Source organism: Panicum virgatum, chromosome 6K (genome assembly GCF_016808335.1).
Source record: "Panicum virgatum strain AP13 chromosome 6K, P.virgatum_v5, whole genome shotgun sequence".
In the NCBI taxonomy this organism is placed as follows: domain Eukaryota; kingdom Viridiplantae; phylum Streptophyta; class Magnoliopsida; order Poales; family Poaceae; genus Panicum; species Panicum virgatum.
Genome location: NC_053141.1, coordinates 9,853,069 through 9,874,732, shown reverse-complemented (window position 1 = coordinate 9,874,732; position 21,664 = coordinate 9,853,069). Strand labels below are relative to the sequence as shown.

The window sequence follows — 21,664 nt, the reverse complement described above, 5'->3', positions numbered from 1 at the left end:
ACTCTAAATGGTGCGTCAAGTGCTCTCTGTTGCGCCATTTCCAGCGGCGCGACAGGGCCGGGTCCAGCCCGCCACGCTGGAGCCATGCTGGCCGCCGCGCGACGGAGCAGCCAGCGTGGCACCTCTACCGCGTTACCGCATGTGGCGCGACAGAGTGGTTCTACCGCGCCGGTTATCCTAGCGCGACCAAAAGGGTCACGCCGAGCAAATAATAATTTGTACGGGTTATTTTTAAAATATTATTAAAAAAAGATTAAAATAAAAAAAATTCCACGAATACCTGGAGCCGCTTGCAACTCATTGCGAGGTCTCTCCTTAAACAAAATTTTTATTCGAGCTTAAATTTAGCATGCGCATGGGTGCTTTACTTTCATGCTATGTCCTTTGCATATTTATTTAAATTTGGAAATTATTTTGGAGGTGTATACTTAATGGTTTCAAGGTAGCACCTGAAGACTAATGGTTACAAGAGCCTCAGTAGCACCTCAGGTCCTGGTTCAACTCCTCGTGGGAGCGGATATTCTAGGATTTAATGGCGTTGTGCTTTCAGTGGTTGGTGACGTTCCTGTCGACAGCGAGGCGTCTGCAGGGTTAACCAAACCGGTGGGAACCGGTCCGGTTCGACCGGTTACCGGTCAAATCGGTTTGGCCCGGTTTCAGTTTGGGCCGGTATCAAACCGGCTCAAATTCAAAATTGAAATTTGAATTCAAAAAATGAAAAATTCCCAAAATATTCCTAAAAATACTTCAAGGTGCGACGAATATAATGGTGTCAAATTTTCTCAAAAATTCATTCATTTAGTATAGTTTGCGGGGATTTGAAGTTAAATCAAAAAAGAAAAAGAAAAAAATGGGCCGGCCCATTAAGGCCCTCCACATATGGCAACCGGTAAACCGGTCAAACCGGGGAACCACTTTTACATTGTCGGATTTTTTGGTTAAAACACCGGTCAAACCGGTCGGTATACTGGTCGGAACCATTTACACATGCGATTTTGAATTTGGGTTTGAATTCAACCGGTTTCTACCGGTTTCCGGTCAAATCGGTCCGGTAAACCGCTACCGGAGGGCGGCGGTTTGACTGGACCGGTCGGGATTGTAAACCCTGGGCGTCTGTGGTGACTTCATCAATCTCAAGGATTTGCGGGCTCAGACTCCGAAGATGCTCATAGGGGTAAAATTTGCGTACGTGTGTGTTTATAGGGGTGTGTGTTGTGAGTGTCTAAGTTGTACTGTGTAATCTCAAAAAAATAGCACCTGATATTTTTTTCCTATGTATAATTTTTCAATTGCGGTGCATAGGCAAGTACCACTACTAGAAAAAGAGCTATATATTCATCCACCCTAAAAATACTGGTACGAAGGGTCTAATTCATACTAGTATTTTCAAGGTGGATGGAAAGCGTATAGAGATCCACATGAGTACTGGTTGGTGTTATTACTACCTGGTACTAATGGGTCTTCTATGGTTTAGTTCAAAAGGAAGTATCTCTCTCAATCATAACTTATGTGTAGGTGAGATGGTAAGAAGTGTACGCGTGAGGTAAGAGGTTCCGGGTTCGAATCCTTGCACCACATGTGTGCAGGTCTCTTCCTGACTTTGAAATATTTTATATTTTTTTATATGTGCGACACTTTAGTACCAGTGGAAACTTCACCTGGTACTAAAGGGTCCTTTGAGTATTGTTTCCACCTGGTACCAAAAGGTCCTTTGAGTACTGGGTCATGCATCCGGTGTTCATGCCCAAGACTTTTAGTCTTGACTGCGCAATACCGGTTGCATAATCGATACTAATGCCTTATTTCACTCGGTACTGATAAGCCTTTCTCTAGTAGTGTACTAAGGGTGTGTAGTGTACTAAGGGTGTGTTTCGTTGGGCTGTGGCTGTAGGGAAAAGCTGCTGTGAGCTGTTGGCTGTGAAAAAACTGTTGTGAGATATGGACTGTGAGAAAGCCGAAAGTCGTTTGGTTGAACGGCTGTAGCTTTTTGGAAAAGCTCATGCTCACAGGTCCCACATGTCATATGACCCCACCTGTCAATCTCTCCTCTCCCTTCTTCTCCTACCTCTCTCTTCTTCTCCTACCTCTCTCTCAAGCCCCACTCCTCACGCGCGCCGGCGGTGGCCGGAGCTCGCGCTCCCGCTTGCGCCCCCTATCCTCCTCCCGCGCGCCGGCGATGGTGGAGCTAGTGCTCCCGCCCGCGGCCCCCCTCTCCTCCGCTCGTGGCCGTCGGGGCAGATCTCGTGCCGGCGGCAGGGCCTGCTCACTCGCGCCTCGGGGCCGAGCAGTGGCTCGCGCGCCGGAATCACAAGGCGGCGGCGGCTCAAGCAGGGGCTCACTGTGTGGCGGCGGTTCGGGATGGCGGAGCTCATGCTCGCTGTGTGGCGAGCTCACCCTCGGGGCCAAGCAGTGGCTCGCGTGTTGGAATCACGGGGCAGCGGCGGCTCACACAGGGTGGCGGCGGCTCAAGCAGGGGCTCACGGGGCGGCGGCGGCTCGGGCCGGCGGAGCTCGGGCTCGCCGTGCGCGGTGCTCGCCCTCGGGCCAAGCAATGGGTCACGCCGCAATCGAGCGGGCACAGGCCGGTGTAGAGGGAGTGGCACCACTGCCACTGCCGGTGAACCCAAGGTGCGGGTGCTCGGTGTAGGAGAGGAAGCGAGGTGGTGGAGCGGAAAAAACAGAGAACGAACCGGTACGCAATGTAAAGAGTGGCAGGCGGGTAATTTTGATGAAAAAATCGATCTCACATCCGGTGGAAGCAAGGGGAGACGTGCTGTGAGAATTGAACTGTTTCACAGCTGCTTTTTAGCTGTGGCTTTCCATGGCAGCCAATGCCTTTGGTTAGCTTTTGGGCTGTGGTTGGAAGCCATAGCCACAAAAAGCCCAACCAAACAGGCCCTAAATAAACATTACTATAAACCCTCCCTTTTACTGCACCGGTGGTCTGCATTGGCAACTGCTTAGAGCAACTCCAAAAGACTAGGTATATCTCTAGCTAAAATTAAAGATTTGGAGGGTAGCTAAAAAGTAAAAGGCTTTCTAAACTAGTTGGTAAACCAACAACCTAGCTAAAACCTCCCCTTCTTTTCATCTCGAGCTCACGGCCGGAAGCTCGACGCGGCCAGCACCGCTGGCATGCACGCTGCGGCCTGCCCGTCGGCGGAGCTCCCCACACGGCAGCTCGACGCGGCCAGCGGCGCGTACGCACGCTGCGGCCTGCGCGGCCGGCCGTGCTCCTCCGCACGCCGGCGGAACTCGCCCGTGCGGTAGCTGGATGCTTGCGTGCTGCGGCCCCGAGCGGCAGCTCAACGGCGGCTCGGCGCAGGAGCGGCAGAGGGCGGCGGAGCAAGGGTGCGACGACAATAGGCAGTGCGTGCGGGCCAGGGCGGCGGAGCAAGGGCGCAACGGCGGCTGCGCGCAGGATTGGGGCAGCGCCCGACGGCGGCTTCACGCAAGATTGGGGCGGCGAGGGGCGGCGGCTCTGCGAGGCTCCGCGAGGGAGAAGATGGCTCGAGGGCGGCAGAGGGCAGGGGCGCAGGAGAGCGCGCAGGAGCGCTGAATCACGTGCCAATTTGGAAAGGAGCGCTCAGAATGGGGAAATGGCGAGGCGAATCGACTCGGGAAACTTTGCTATCCGATGGGGGTGAATGACGAGCAGGATGAAGAAGCGATGTAGAAGGCGATGCTGTTGGAACCGTATTTTACCATACTTCTCCAATTTTACCGAGTAAGCACATTTTAACTAGCCTCTTGGAGTTGCTCTTATGTAAGGGCGCCATGCATATGGTATGCCTCAAGAAAGGTATTTCCAAAGGCTATCGGCTCAAGCGCCATCTCTGTAAATCCTTCCTTTTAGAGATAATGCTTAAGAAGATTGGCTTTATGGAGCTAGTGTCATTTCAGATGCGGTTCACATAAGCATCCCCTTCTAGAGATCGATTTCCACAGACATGCCACTTAAGCAATCTTTAAATTTGTAAACATTCCTATTTGAAGAAGAAATCACAACTTTTTCATATGAAGTCAAATGAAGAATTTTTTTAAAAAAAAAATTGTAGAGATCTTCAAGATCTAAAACTTTGTAGTTGGCAAAACATTTTCATTTGAGATCGTTTATAGACTTTGGAATACTCACCTTTGCGTGTATCCAATCCGAATTGAACCTAAAATTTATTAGTTATGAGACGACGATTTAACTATTCAGCCAAGGATGCTTTTTAGGTCAACTGCATGTGGAAATGCATTTTTAGAGCCAGTTGCCTATGCTTCGATAGGTGCAGTCGCGTGAACAGCTTGCGAAAGTCCGTTTCAAACGCCTGTATAAATTGTTTTTTTTCCATAACACTAGTTACATGACACTCATTGTGAAGCAAGAGTTGTTCTGTAGGGGTCTGCCGTACCCGGCGTAGTGGTTACCTTGGAAAGTTGTAGTCCCTATTATCCTTTGGTTTGCTGATGTATTTGTTGACATGATTAAAAGTTTTATTGATTTCCTCCTGCTAAAAACTGATGTTTGTTGTGTTGGCCACTGTACTGAAGTTATCTAGGAATGTGCTATGCTCGAGTTGTACGATTTTTGGATCTAATTTTTCCCATACATTGGACAGTTGCTGCTGGTTCTTAATTATGCCTTTACTTAAATTAATTTTGCAAATGCACAGATACCATTCACTGGGGAGTATTTTGAGGTATTGTAAATTTCTATGTACAAAAAAGCATTATGGTTAAAGAGTATCGATAATAAAGATCTTGCACAACATCTTAAAATAAAGATAGGATGAAGAGGGTGAGAAAGAGGAACGTCAAAAAAGAGGAGCCAGAAACGACCGAGAGAGACGATGGATCGAAATGCATCATTTAATTTAGGGTCAATTATAAGGAATGCCACCCACAAATGGCTATCAATTAATGCGATTATTGTCATTCAATTTATATGACTTTAATTTTGTCTTAAATAGAATCCAAAATAATAAAAGGAAAAGGAAAACATGATCTTAATAGCTAAAATATGTTGGTTTTTTTTAAATTCTCACTTTTTGTGTGTTCACCCGGCAATTCTAGTTCAGCGTCTTGCAGCCCTTGAACATGTCTATAGTTTGACCTTGGGAATGAGTTCTTCATGTGTAACATTAGTAGAGAGAGAGAGAGTGTGTGTGTGAAGGGGATTACGAAATGGGATTGACATGTACAACTTAGCCGGACAGGATCGGCTGAGCTAGACGTCATGTTCAACACTCGTAGAATCTGAAAAGAATATATCATGGTGTTTGTAGCTTTGACTTCTGAGGATATTTATATAGTGTTTGGTTGGAGAGCATAGAATGGAATAGCTCCATTCTCAATTTTAAGAGTGTGCTAATTCTTATAAACTTGTTTGGTTAGAGCGATGGACTCGTTTGGTTCTTTGTTTGGTTGGAGGAATGAGAAAGAATGGGGTGATGGATTTTTCCCACTCGTTGGTGGGTCCTGCATATCAGCCGCAGCACTAGTTCTTCTTCCCCGCAGCATTTTTGCTCAGCCACCCGTCCCCCTCGTTATGCTCCAGCCACCATCGGTAGCAGCTCCGGCTGCCCTGCTTGCGGCCCCGCAGCCGCAGCCATCCGCCCACAAGCTCAAGCCAGTGAGCCGAGGCTCGCGCCCGGTGCTGGAGTTGACGGAGCCTGCTGCTTGCCCATGGGGCCGGAGATAGCGGCTCTGCGGCTACGCGCTGCTCACCACTGGGGCTGGAGCTGCCAGTGCCGCCACTTCGCGCCGTCTCAATTTTCATCCTAATGTGTCTCTTCGTTGTGTTGACACTCAGAATTGACATGACCTGAAGCACGTAAGATAAAGGTCAAAATAGCCAATTCAATATTAACTCTTATTATTTTGAAAGTTTGGCATGTATGACCATTGTGCAGGATATGGAGATCGTTTTGGGATATTCTAGATATGATTTCATCAATGAGACAAAGAGGGATTCAAAACAGCATTAAGATGAGGTCAAATTATGAGTTTTAATGCATCAAGATGAAGCCCTCACCGAGACGATTGAAACGGATATATGGATCGCCTAATTTGGAGTCTGGATGTGGGAGATATGGCGACTGTAAGTTTCCCCGTCTAGGTAAATCCGGTCTGACCATATTTGGAAACTGGTCTGACCGGTTTTGACTGCTATGCGACATAGTGAATCCGGTCTGATCGAATTTGGTGACCGGTCTGACCGGTTTTTAGCAGATTAGTCCGAATTAGAGTTGTATAATTTGATTCTAGGTCGGTTTTTAACATATTTTCAACCTCCCACGGGTACAGACCTTCCCACCCTATAAATATAAAGGGCTATGGCCGATTGAGACACACCCAATCGAACAAATCAATTTTACATCGACTTTTTACCTCTCCAAACCCTAATTCTCTTCCAATCTCAACATGTTGTTCGTCTACTGATCTCCACGACCAGAGATGGCGTCCTAAGGCTTGCTGGTCAACCTAGGACACGTCCGGCGACGTTCACGCCCTGACAGTGTCCCTCCCGGGCGAGAGCTTCGACGGCCTTTGCTAGTTTGCTTATAAACTAGTCGCTCTTCGTCATGTAAGCGCGTTGGTTATCCTTTGCTGGTTTGCTCGTAAACCTTGCCGTCCTTCACCGCGTAAGTGTGATAGTTATCCCTCGAGATGACCGATCCCGGCAAAACCCTAGAAACCAGTCTGACCGGTTTGTTCAACCGGTTTGACCGGTCTGCGCGGCCTCACTGTCCTTCGGTCCATTTGCGACCCGCACGCTTGAGTGCTCTCGTGTGTTGACCGAAATTTGCCTCAACACATTTTTGGCGACTCCACTGGGGAAGATAATTCTGGTTATTGAAGCAACCGAACTTTTCTACCCCAGCCCTATGTTAATTGTTTTACTATCTCCATTCGCCATAATATTGCATCTGGTCTTTTAGACCGATTGCATCTATTATTGAAGATTGCATCAGGCTATTCAAGCCGATTTGTGTTCTACTTTGCTTGCAGCTGCATATCGAAAATCAAAAGAAAGCAACGTTTTGGTCCTTGATTGCTTGATCATCAAAATCAATTGGATTTGTGAGCTACAAGACCAGAAGCATCAAGACCAATTATTGAGCATACATGGTGGGTTATTCATATGCTCCACAGCAATATTACTACACTACACTTGAGGTACAGCATATAAGTACATCATATATTTCTAATTATTATTTTGCTAGTACCACAAATTCTCATGTTGATATTGCTTGTCATAATAGTGGTATACATATTGCATCGGCTAGTAATTATTCAGATGGTTTTAATTATGCTGGTTATAATTCTGAAAATTACATGCAACAGCCTGTGTCAGATAATATGCATACTTTGAATTTTCATACTACTAGCAACATACAACATACACCTTTTCATACATCGGCAGCGGAACAAGTTCACATGCCGATGAACAATTATCAAGGCCAAACTAACATGGTGAGTTCGGCCAATCTTTGTGAGACACCATGTGCTAATGATTTTAATACTATTAAGCAAGGTGTTTCGTATGGTTATTCATCGGCAGCAAATTCACAATATTTGATTCCATCTCAGAGCATGCCGATGAATAAGAAAATTGGCCATGCTGATTTTAACTATCTGGCCAATTATTCTCAACCGTTATATGCTGCACAACATTTTACTAGAGTGGAGGTTGCATCGATAAATTCAGCACCATATGCAAATGTTAAGACTCATATTCTGGCTCCAAATGTTTCCAATACTTACAGCCGAATCCATGAGAATTCAGCGAGCACACATACATCTCCACTAGTTAGTTCTTCATGTGTGTCATCGCATGCATCATCACATAATTTCGGTACTACTCATTCCCCATTGCCGAAAGTTCATGCTAGTGATTTTGTAAACAAGGCTGCACCAAATAGTGTTTCTACTATACCGCAAAAACCACATACTTTTTGGGATGCAGAGCTTGCTGAGATGAAAGATGTGGTTAAAAGATTTAGTAAAGATAAGAAATATGAAGATAAGCTTAGCAAATTTGCAGAGACACAAATAAGATTGTACAAGTCTTGTTTTCAAGAAACAGAGTAAGGATTTGTTCAAATAATGGAATTGCCATCCATTGATGACATATTTAAAGAAATGAGACTTGCGAAAAAGCCGATTGCTTCATCGGTTGACAGTGAGGAAAACGACAGTTCGGATATGCATAGTAATTCGGTTATGATGGGAACCGAATCAAATAAAGAGTACTCCGAATTTGTTTTGTCACAGGAAACAAGTCCAGCTATACAAAATCATGGCAAATCCAATAAAACAGCTATACTTGATTTTTCTAAAGCCGAAGATGTTGTGCATTTGTCTAGTGATTATCGCATTATTGAGCAACATGTTCTGGCTGAGAAAAGTTTGAGCAGTGAAGAAAATTGCACTGTCAAAGAACATAACAATGGAGGCAACAAGGGAACATTGGCATGTGAGGGTGATTTCCAGCAGCTCTGGAAAAACCGGTCTGACCGGCTCCACAAACCGGTCTGATGTGTCCATGAAGGATACAGCTCTGGGCTGCCATCAAGAGGAGAAGCATGATATCATCCACATCCAGGTTCCACGCCTCTCCAATATATTTGACAAGGTATGCTACACAAGTAAATCATTTAATTCCCAATCAGATCATATGGTTTCAGTCGATACATCTACTAGTGATATGATTGTGAGTAATCTTAAAAGATCGATTGTGGAAGGTAATTTACTTGTTAGTAACAAAATAATTTCAGATAGTATTGGCCAATGCATTGTTAAAATTAGAAAGGCCGATAATAGTAATATTTTGGCATTTAAACTTTCTTCATCATCATTGCCAAAAATTTTCTCTACATGGTTTACTTGTGGTCATTCTGGAATTAAAAGCAAGAAACCAAAACCCAAAAGCTTTGTGAAATCCGATGACGATATAGTGATAAGCTCTAAAGCATCGGATATGAGAAGCACAAGGAAATGTATAGCCGAATGGATCAATGAGAAATCTGAACCGTTCATTTGCTCGGCCTTAAAACCTTCTCCACAAAAGCGTCAGTTAGAGAAAATAAAATACACTTTTGATTTGACTTTGTGTGATGAGTTATTTGATATCTTGTTTGAACAGAATTTCATTAAACCTTTTGATCACAAAGTGTTGTTGTCATCTCTTGATGCAAAGGAGCGAGATTATTGCAAGTTGCATAATTCATTTGATCACAATACTCAGAATTGCAATATGATTCGTCAAATTATACAATCGGCCATTAACTTCGGACAATTGAAATTTGCTCATACCCAAGAGAATGGCCAATTGAAATCAATTGGCCTTGATGATAAGAAGTTACAAAATTGGCCAACATCGGCCAGTTCATGTAACAATGAAAATATTGGTGAAAAGGAGAATTCTAACTCCTTAAATAATGAGAAAGACATCGTCCATGAATTGCAAGTTGAGGATATTCTCGAGGACGATGAGCTTAGTGAAACTCTAAGAGGCACTGGGGGGCAATCAGGGTTTTCACAATCGGAACAAGAACCAGTTATTCCTGCTGTGCTGGCAAAACAGGTCAGACCGATTTGCTCAACCGGTCAGACCGGTACCAAGCAGGTTAGACCGATTGCCCAAACCGGTTAGACCGATTCTGATCAAGAACGCCAAGAAAAACTGAAATCAGAGCATCCTAAAACAAATGGGGGTAAAGACCATTTTAAGCACAAGAGCAGAAAGCCGAATATCAGTTTTGATGAACTTCTGGCTAAATATCTAAGAGAGAATGATGCCAAATGTGTTAATCGGTTGAATGATGTTAAATCATCAAGGATGCCTCCTAAACATAATTCGAGGAGTTGGAATTGGCAAGAGGAGAAGTTTCATTCAGCAACTTCATATTCTCCTTTGGGAGCATCAACGTTCGTGAGGAGGTTCACGCAACTGCACTGCCGGCTTCTATCTGCACTACACCGACGCACTACAGAAGTTCCGCAACCGCGCGTCTAGTGGTAATCCCGTGATCTATAATTGCAGTAATCCTGGTTTATGTGGTAGAATTTTTTTGTTTTTGCTACCCCATATTCCTACAGCTTGATGTTTCAAAGAGTGGGGCTCATATATTGGAGAAAATAGTAAAAATAAAAAAAAGGATAACTTTGCCGAGTGCATTTACCTTGGCACTCAGCAAAGTGACCATTTTTCAAGTTGCTGGAAAATTGCTTTGCCGAGTGCAAATGCAAAGGCACTCGCCAAAGTTGCCAGTGCCTTTGCCGAGTGCCTCCCGTTTGGCACTCGGCGAAGCGTCCGTTTACCGTCGCTTTGCTGGCCTCTGTGCTTTATTTTGCCAAGAGCGTACCGGCACACGGCAAAGCTTTGCCGAGTGTCCAAAAAAAGACACTCGGCAAAGATGGGTTCGCCGTCACTTTCTTTGCCGTGTGCGGTTTGCCAAGTGTCGCACTCGGCAAACCCTTCGCCGAGTGGAAAAGGGCCTTTGTCGAGTGTTTCGGACACTCGGCAAAGCGCTTGTGTCCCGTAGTGAGTGCATGGTACTAAATTGTTGTGTAGAACCAAAGTCAGTTTTGTTGTTAAATTGTGTACATCACAATAGGACCAAAACATGTGTCCATTTCAAAAAGTTGGTATTCGTACCTAAGTTGCATTCTCATGAAGATATTCCTTATTATCTCTCTTTGTTTGTTAATTATTTGCTATGTTAGCAAACTATCCTAGGTGGCACATAATCAATGTGATACTACACATTGTAATTAGCGCAAAGAGTAGAAGTCAGTTGCCATCCTAAAAGGATTGCAATTCTAATTTTATCCTAACTCAAACCATTTTAACTTTATCCAAGTTTAAAAAGAACACCAATATTCATGATACCGAATGAGTTTCATCATGAACTACAATTTTCATAATATATCTATTTGGTGTGACAAGTGTTCATATTATTTTCTATAAATTTGATCAAACTTTAGATAGTTTGACTTAGGATAAATCGAGAGACATTTTGAAATGAAGTTAGCATATATTGTATTGAAAGTATTTCAGGATTGCATGTTATCAATTTCGGAAGCATTTCTAGCAGCCTTCATTAGAAGCCCAATTTTATTTGTTTTAATTATCTTTTTTCCTAGTTTTAAATACTTTTTCATGAACGTGTTGCAAACACGTGTTTTATTAAGAGAAAGAGTAGAAATACAGTAACACGGCCTCAAGTTACAATACCACTTGAGCAGTGGCAAACGATCCCACTGATCTCGGTTGGTAGCAGCGCAATAGATAGGAGCCGGTTTTGCTGCAGAGAGCACATGCCCTTGTTCGCAAGCCCATGCAGTTGTGACTTGTGAGGAACGTGGCCACTGGCAGCATTAGTTTGGTGCCAAGCAGCAACCAAATTTATTGCTCAATTCATTACACAATGTTAATCCTTGTATTCAAAATTCCACTTTACAATGTTTACCCATCGAGGATATCAAAGATATATAGTTACTGCAGTATCTCTACACGATACCCTAAGGCCACACTATTTATCGATGGAGGATAACGAAGATATATACTTACTGCAGTATCTCTCCATAATACCCTAAGACCATACTAGTACAAAAATGATCTTTGATATTTGACATTTATCTCAGCTACATTTTAGGCATTAATCCCAAGTTCAATGGCTAACAGGGGCCGGGGCATGGGGATAGTCCGGTTGGAACCACCAACCGGGACTAAAGGGTCTATATTTAGTTCCGGTTGGTAACACCACCAGAAACTAATGGATGACTTTTAGTCTAGTTGGAGGCTCCAACCAGGACTAAAAAATCCTTTAGTCCTGATTGCAGCCTCCAGCCAGGACTAAAGGATCCTCCACATGTTAGTTTAAAAGAAACGCACATCCTTTAGAGTCACATGTGCTGTGTAGGTGGGATGGTAAGGAAGCTACACGTGACATAAGAGGTCTTAGATTCAAGTCCTGCATCCCAACCGGTACAAATGAGCTTCTCTGTACTATGCCATTTCCAGTGCCCGTTTCGTAGGACTTTCATATGCACGTTAAATACTATCACATAGAAAATTGAATCAAAGAGAGGATGAACCATGTGCTGCCCTATAGAGTCATGGGTATTCAGTTGAATACATATTCATAGTCCACAACATATATATGTATCAAAAAATAAAAAAATAAGACATCTCTAAAAGAGTTCTTAAATCAGTCTCTAACTCTCTATATCCTTACATAGAGGGTCATTCTAAATATTACTTCTCCCCGAATTATCATTACTAGAAAACAGGCCAAAGATTCAGGCTAAAAGTACCACTTATTGTTTGAACCGGTACTAATGTGAGATATCAGCACCGGCTGCAATAATAACCGGTACTCTTGGCCTGCACCGAGCACTGGCAAGCCACGCCACGGCACAAACCGGTGCCAATGCACTAACAAAGGCACTGGTTAAAGCCATGACCCGGTACCAAATGGACGATGCATCAATGGCACCGGGTAGTGGTACGACCCGGTGCTAATGGAGCAGACATTAGCACGGGGTCATGCCATGACCCGGTGCCAGAGCTTTCTCCACATGATGATAAAACGAACCGGTACCAAATGTTTGAGAATGAGCACCGGTGGAAACAACCACCCGGTACCGATGTCCTCGCGCGTCTGGATATTTCCGAGTGCTGGCCGTCCTGATCTTTCTCTCGCGTCTCTCTACCCCTCTCATTTCTCCTTTCTCCTCTCATTTCTCCTTCTCCTGCATGGCATGGCTTGCAGGAGCTTCAGTAGCGGCGGCTGGATCCGGCCAGAGCGGCGGGGGCCGAATCCGCGCCATTGGTGCTGCACGTAGGGATCTGTGGCCGGCCTCCTCCCCGGCCTCCTCCCCGGCGACGGGCGGTGTGAAGAAGCCCCACCGCTTCCGCCCCGGCACCGTCGCGCTCCGTGAGATCCACAAGTACTAGAAGAGCACGGAGCTGCTCATCCGCAAGCTCCCCTTCCAGCGCCTCGTCCGCGAGATCGCGCAGGACTTCAAGACCGACCTCCGCTTCCAGTCCTCCGCCATCGCCGCGCTGCAGGAGGCCGCCGAGGCCTACCTCGTCGGGCTCTTCGAGGACACCAACCTCTGCGCCATCCACGCCAAGCGCGTCACCATCATGCCCAAGGACATCCAGCTCGTGCGCCGCATCAGGGGTGAGAGGGCCTGAGCGGGCCCCACCGCCTTCCTCGCCGTTGTCGATCCCTCCTCGTGCTGTCTGCTTGTAGGATCTGTGCTTCTCTTGGGTTCCTTCTGGTGGCATGTTATTAGTACTAGTATCGTTGTGGTTGTGTTCGTAGTGCCAGGAACCTGCTAGTTTATTTTGCCCTGATACAGTTTTTTTTCTTTTTTTTCCTTACTTTTTTGAAATAGAGATGGGTGTTGATTGTATCTATCCTGTGATCGATTCTTTGAATGATAAATCTATATATGGATTTTGTATATGTCGATCCAATATTTTGTGGTTGATTCTTGAATGATTGGTGGAAGGTGGGAAGAGAACGGAAGAGGATACGAGGGAACATGAGAGGATGCGATGGAACGGGGTGACCGCCTTTGGTACCGGTTTATTTTTAACCGGTGCCAAAGAATACTTTAGGCACTGGTTGATTTACCCGGTGACAAAGAGAGAGGCCTTTGGTCGCGGTTTCAGGGTACCGGTTCAAAAACCGGTACCTATGCCTCTTTTCAACTGGTGCCTACGGCTGTTTTTCTAGTAGTGTATCGTGTCCTCACGGAAGTTTTCTTATACCAAATATCCCGTATTATCATGTTCCCACGGCAATTTTCTTATACCGGATATCTTATTGTTTAAACCTTGACATATTAGGAAACGTGACTCGTAAATTAGAAATTTGAAGGAGGAAGATCTAAGAACCAGTTTTAAAATGGTAAGTATTTGGGATAGGGTGTGGATTTTTATTTCACAGATCTAGAATGAAGAGAGATGATTTAAGATGTTGCTAACTTAAGGGACTGGTTTAGAGAACATTTGGAGAGAGGTTTAACACTAAAAATTCTAAATTCATAATTAGAATATCCTTTAGGGTGAATCTTAGAGATGATCTAACATCACAAAACATGTTTTCCAATCTCATATTGTCTCTAGGGCTCAAATGGCCTACTCCCCTACTCTAGGCCCAGCCGTGACTCCCAACCGGCACCAACCCTAGGTCCCCTTCCTATCCATCCCGATTCCACTTCCCCTTCCCGCGCCCTTTCCGCTTCCACCCGGCAGCAGTAGACTCTAGTAGCAAAGCGGACGACGACTGCCTGTGACGAGACATGAGCGGCCTGCGGTTCTGGAAACTGCGTAGTGCATAGTGATAGTTAAAAAAAATTTCCCCTTTAAAAATGTTGAATACCCAAATCACAAATTCTAGATCCACCCTGGATGAACCAGGTTCAGATCATCTAGATGAAACCATGAGAGCAGCGAGCAACGTGTTGACGCAAATTTCGGTCAACACACGAGAGCACTCGAGCGTGCGGGTCGCAAACGAACCGAAGGGCAGCGAGGCCATGCAGATCGGTCAGACCGGTTGAACAAACCTGTCAGACTGGCTTCTAGGGTTTTGTCGGGATCGGTCGTCTCGAGGGATAACTATCACACTTACGCGGTGAAGGACGGCAAGGTTTACGAGCAAACCAACAAAGGATAACCAACGCGCTTACATGACGAAAAATGACTAGTTTACGAGCAAACTAGCAAAGGCCGTCGAAGCTCTCGCCCGGGAGGGACACCGTTAGGGCGTGAACGTCGCCGGACGTGTCCTAGGTTGACCAGCAAGCCTTAGGACGCCATCTCTGGTCGTGGAGATCAGCAGACAAACAGCATGTTGAGATTAGAAGAGAATTAGGGTTTCGAGAGGTTAAAAGTAGATACAAAATTGAGTTGTTCGATTGGGTGTGTATCAATCGGCCATAGCCCTTTATATTTATAGGGTGGGAAGATGTACCCGTGGGAGGTCGAAAATATGTCAAAAACTGACCTAGAATCAAATTATACAACTCTAATTCGGACTAATCTGCTAAAAACCGGTCACACCGGTCACCAAATCCGGTCAAACCGGATTCACTATGTCACATAGCAGCCAAAACTGGTCAGACCGGTTTCCATATACGGTCAGACCGGATTTACCCAGATAGGGAAACTTCCAGTCGCCATATCTCCCACATCCGGACTCCAAATTATGCGATCCATATATCCATTTCAATCGTCTCGGCGAGGGCTTCATCTTGGTGCATTAAAACTCATAATTTGACCTCATCTTAATGCTGTTTTGAATCCTTCTTTATCTCATTGATGAAATCATATTTAAAATATCCCAATACGATCTCCATATCCTGCACAATGGTCATACATGCCAAACTTGCAAAATAATAAGAGTTGATACTGAATTGGTTATTTTGGCCTTTATCTTGCCTCCTTCAGGTCATGCCAATTTTGAGTGTCAACATATGCCCCCTGTTTCTTGGTAAAGTTTGCGTACCAAGAAACATCTCTTTTGGCCAAAATTATAGAAAACCGATGACTAATACTAGTATATCGTCTATGTTTTTATTCTAAAGCCAATAAAACTTCATCGGCCAAGGTACTTGGTATTAACCAGGATGACAATATCATCTTTGCTATTTTCATTTGCACATCATGAGTGAGATACAAGCCCGAGTACACACCACCTCGGCTATAAATACTTGATGCAATGGCTAGAACCATCTTCACACTCTCAAATAACCACAGATGCCTAAATCGACCAAATCATTATGAAAACAATTGGTCTTTGCAATGATCCTCAACTTAGCATAAAGTAACCCAATATAACACCTGTAGGCCATTATGATCATAAGTTAAGCAAAGATGATATTCATAACATGCTCGTCAGCAATAATATAATCGGCCTCATAAATGAACATGCCACAATCACGGTGCAAATGGCCAAGATTAAATTATTGTCAAGAACAAACCTTCGGCATCTTGATGGCAAAACTCATCATCAAAATATAACTGATTGTAAAATGCCAAACTTTTATACAGCTAGAACTCTGTTGATAATCAATAAAAGATTTTCTCCAAACACTAACCTCGGCTGCATTATGATTTTGGGCCACCATAGCCAACTTAGTGTTTTCTACAGGAAAAACGGTTAGACCGGTTCCACAAGCGATCAGACCGGTCTCATAAATTGATTGGACCGGTTTGTCCAGAGAGTGCAGCTTGGCATCAACAAACATCGGCCTTTTGATATGAAATTGATCTTTTCTAATCGTATAGCCAGATGTTTGATGCTGTGTCAAAATATTTGCTCCGTTATCAACATGTCTAGGTATATGATAAATGACACATTCATCAAAGCAGGATATCACATCAAGACATTCACATAATAAGGATTTAGTGATCCAAGTAAGCATTAGTTTAACTTAGATACTTGCTGCACCTATTAATATTGAACCACCAAACACTTTTGGATATTTCACACCTATGGATTACAAAATTTCTAGATCGAATACAAAACTTTATATCCGGCTTAATTATTGGTGTAAAAGTATTTAAACTGGCTATATTTCTCAAAATAGCATCACTTGATGAAATAAAACAGCACCAGTGCCTTGAGAACTCTTTCAAGCCGATTCAACAAAGTATAAAATCCATAGGGGTAAATTACTCATTTATTAATATCCTGCCCCCAACCATCAAATCATCAACATGACGACAATTGAAATGTCACCAGGGAACCACCACTTTAGCACGATGACCAAAACATTCATGGGCTATACATGTTGCTAAGGTCGATAATAAAGATATCGTCCATGTATAATCCATCCATAGAGTATAAATAACTGAAATAATTATAAAGAAATATGAATGTGAAAACTAAATCATGAGAATCTCATAAGTATTTCGGCTTTTAAAATTAATAGCAATATGATTGCAATTAATTAATATAAAGACCCATATGGAACCAAGAGTCAAAATTAAAATATGAGGAGTAACCAAACATATTATAGGATGTACTCCATGATATAGGCATATGTGGCATTTGTAAAGCATGTGGATAATGCAATGACAAATAATTTTGATGATTTGGTGCAAACCTCATATTTGAAGATCGTCTCTCAGACCTTCTCTTCTCCTTCAATTGGGTTGTACCTTTTGCTTGAACATCAACCTTGTCTTGACTCTTAGCACTCCCTTTTCGAACCCATGCCAAGTTCTTCTTTTTCAGCTCTTGAGCACTAAGTCCTTGTAGCCTTTTCTTCTGCCAATTTAATAAACCAAGTGGATGGCTTCGCTTCGCTTCAGTTCTGGACAGCAATGATTTTCTCTTGATTTTTGGCTTCTTCAACTCCTTTTGTTCAGATTTGACACTAGGAATATCAACACTTGATTCTTCCCTTCCATTTCCATCAATAGCCTAAGTCTTCAACATATCAATCGGCTTTTCATCAATTGAATTCAGATCTGAACTTATATTTTTCCGGCCATCTCTTTTCACCACATAAACCTGCTTGGCAATATTTTTCTTCTCATAAACTCTAGACCGATTCTTTGACATAAAACGGTCATTCATAACATGTGGTTGTCCTGCATGCACCGGTTCTCTTGGAGCTGCATACTCTACATGATGTGGTCTAAAATATGAAGGAGTATATGCCCACGGATCATCCAACCCCCATGAGGAATAAGGACTAAAACTAGTTGGATGTGGAGCAGATGGAATTGGCTCGTCCTTGTGCAGCAAGCGCAGCACCTCCACGAAGTCCACACGTACGGGAAGAAGCTTCGCTCTCCGATTGCTAGATCCGCGAGAACGAACTAGAGATTGATGCGCGGGAGAGATGGCGGCGGCCAGCCAAGAGGCTAGGGTTGGGGGCGCCCTCCTCCTTCCCCTTGCTTATATAGGCCTGGGGGCGCCCCTCTAGGTGGACCTTAATGGGCCCCACCTTGGGCGCCCCCTTCAGGTGGGGCTGCTCCAAGCCCCCACCATGATTCCAACCCTATGGGCCTCTCTAGGCTCATTAGTGCATCAAAGCCCAGTCTAATTTGGATCTCATCCTCATTAGGCTTCTAGCCCTTAAGTGTGTGACCCTATGGGCTCGCGCACGAATAGATATGGCCCAGTACTCCTACTGGCCAATAGTTGATAGCGGTCTCTAGCAAGACGTGTCAACTCCTACGCATGTGCAAATCATATCTGTCGAGCCGTCACAATCTTATACATGCAGTTCCTTTTGCCTCACGATATTTGGTCTAGCTTGAAGCCGACCACTCTTTCTCGATCCTATGATTCGGAATCCTTGGTTAACTCTTAACCCTAGCATGGCCATGCATTTTCTGATCCGAATCACTCGAGGGGCCCAGAGATATCTCTCTCTTGTAGAGAGGGGCAAATTCCGTCTTGACTGACTATGTCTCACAGCATGCTTCTTGACAGACCCGAAAACCACCTTTATAACTACCCAGTTACGGTGCAGCGTTTGATGACTCCTAAGTAAGTCGGTTCACATCTTGAGTACATACGACGATCTCAGGTCTTAGGACACAGCGTACATATTGTGTAATGAGAAGTCATCATCTCGTGTTGGGTCAGTTCAATCTCATGTCTCACATGAGCCCACATTATTAGTTTGACATTACCATGTCCATGACTTGTGAAACGTAGTCAATCAACTAATACAAGTGCTAGTCTAATATTCATGTGTGTCCTCACATGAACTCCGACTAGGAACACTTTAGAATATTCATACAAGTAAAAAGTTTCACAAATACTTCACATAAGTATTAATCAATGCAAGTTGTCATCCATGAATATCCAAGGAACACTTTATTAACCATGAATACAAGGAAAAATGATTACCTCTAGGGTATATTTCCAACAGTCTCTCACTTGCACTAGAGTCAATCCAGAATGTATCTAATACCCATTGCTCTTGTGTGCCTCTTATCCTTGGCAGCTTGGGCTGTGGAAGGGGTTTTGTCAATGAATCTGAAATGTTCAGGTCCGTGTGTATTTTGCATATCTTAATCTCACCCCGATCGATGAATTCTCGAATGAGATGAAATCACCGCATAACGTGTTTACTCTTCTGGTGATTCCTTGGCTCCTTGGCTTGCGCAATGGCTCCACTGTTGTCACAGTAGAGATCCAGCGGGCTAGAGGCATTAGGGAATTCACCAAACTCAATAAGGAACTTCTTTATCCAAACACCTTCCTTCGCAGCTTCCGAAGCTGCGATGTACTCGACTTCTGTTGTAGAATCGACCACCGTCTCCTGCTTGGAACTCTTCCAGCTAACAGCACCACCATTTATTGTGAACACATAACCTGATTGGGACTTTGAATCATCTTTGTCAGTTTGGAAGCTAGCGTCGGCGTAACCCGTTACAACGAGCTCTTCCCCACCTCCATAGACCAAAAACACATTCTTAGTTCTTCTTAAGTACTTAAGAATGTTCTTCACAGCTGTCCAGTGACTCTCACCTAGATTAGACTGGTATCTGCTTGTAACGCTTAGAGCATAAGAAACATCTGGACGGGTACTTATCATTGCATACATAATAGATCCAATTGCCGAAGCATATGGAACTTTGCTCATGTGATCCCATTCATCAGTTGTCGTAGGACACTGACTCTTACTAAGATGTATGCCATGTGACATAGGCAAGAACCCTTTCTTCGCCTCTTCCATGTTGAACTGTTTCAACACTTTGTCAATATAAGTATCCTAGCTTAATCCTATAAGCCTCCTTGATCTATCTCTATAGATCTTGATGCCCAGTATGTATACTTCTACTCCTAAATCCTTCATCGAAAAACAAATTTTCAATGAAGTCTTTACGGACTCATGCATAGGAATATTATTTCCAATCAGCAGTATGTCATCTACATACAAGATTAGAAATGCAACATAGCTCCCACTTTTCTTCTTATAAACACAAGCTTCTTCTTCGTTTTTAATGAAGCCAAACCCTTTGACTAGTTCATCAAAGCGAATATTCCAACTCCGAGATGCTTGCTTTAATCCATAAATGGATTTTTGAAGCTTGCATATCTTTCCAGCATTGGTCGGATCGACAAAACCCTCGGGCTGCATCATATACACGTCCTCGGTCAGATTTCCATTAAGGAAAGCTGTTTTGACATCCATCTTCCATATTTCATAATCGAAATATGCAGCAATAGCTAGAATAATCCGAACAGATTTAAGCATCGCCACGGGCGAGAAAATCTCGTCGTAGTCAACTCCTTGAACTTGTCGAAAACCTTTTGCGACAAGTCAAGCTTTATAGATGTGAACATTTCCATCCATATCTTTCTTCTTCTTATAGATCCATTTGCACTCTATGGTTCTCACACCATCAGACGGGTCTATCAAGTTCCAAACTTGAATTTCCTTCATGGATTCTATTTCGGATTTCATGGCATCTTGCCATTTCTCAGAGTCAGGGTCTGCCATCACCTCTGCATATGTTGCAGGCCCATCATTGTCTAACAATAATAATTCCCGCGCTGCGTGGAGCCTTGCTGACCTTCGTGGTTGCAGAGGTGCTTCTGTTGCCATAGACATCTCAACTTGTTCAGCTACATTAGCGTCACTTGTAGAGTCTTGTCCTATTGGCTCATCTCGAACTTCTTCGAGTTGCACCGTTCTTCCACTTTTCTCTCCTTTGAGAAACTTTTTCTCTAGGAAAACTCCGTTCCGAGTGACAAACACTTTGCCCTCAGATCGATTGTAGAAGTAATACCCTAAGGCCTCCTTTGGGTATCCCACGAATATGCACTTATCCAATTTGGGTGCAAGCTTGTCAGACTGGAGTCGTTTGACATATGCTTCACAACCCCAAATCTTTAGAAAAGACAAACTGGGAGTCTTGCCAGTCCATATCTCATATGGTGTCTTATCTACGGATTTTGATGGCACCCTATTTAATGTGAAAGCTGTTGTTTCTAGAGCGTAACCCCAAAACGATAACGGTAGGTCCGACTGACTCATCATTGATCGAACCATGTCCAACAGAGTTCGATTATGTCCCTCAGACACACCATTTCTCTAAGGTGTTCCAGATGGCGTAAGTTGTGGAATAATTTCGCAACTCTTTAGATGATTGCTAAACTCGTGGCTTAGATATTCACCTCCACGATCAGATTGTAAAGCTTTAATTTTCTTGCCACACTGATTTTCAACTTCACTCTGAAATTCTTTGAACTTTTCAAAAGTTTCAGACTTATGCTTCATCAAGTAGACATAGCCATATCTACTCAAGTCATCAGTAAAAGTTATAAAGTATTGGAATCCACCTCTAGCAATTGAGCTCATTGGTCCACATACATCAGTATGTATGAGTTCCAGTAAGTCTGATGCTCTCTCTGGAAAACCTGTGAATGGCATCTTGGTCATCTTGCCTAGCAAACAAGCTTCGCATGTCTCGTATGATTCAAAATCAAACGAAGTTAGAAGTCCATCCGAATGGAGCTTCTTCATACGTTTCTCGCTTATATGACCGAGATGACAATGCCACATGTAGGTAGGATTCAAATCAGCAAGCCGAGGCCTTTTATCATTAATATTATAGATATGTGAATCATCAAGATTTAAAACAAATAGCCCATTCACAATGGATGCAAAAGCCAAAA

The 21,664-nt window shown here is 43.8% G+C and overlaps 1 pseudogene; it reads left to right on the top strand.

Moving 5' to 3' along the window:
• The first annotated feature begins 12,753 nt into the window (after window positions 1–12,753).
• On the top strand, window positions 12,754–13,496 carry LOC120713211 (annotated as a pseudogene).
• Window positions 13,497–21,664: the final 8,168 nt, after the last annotated feature.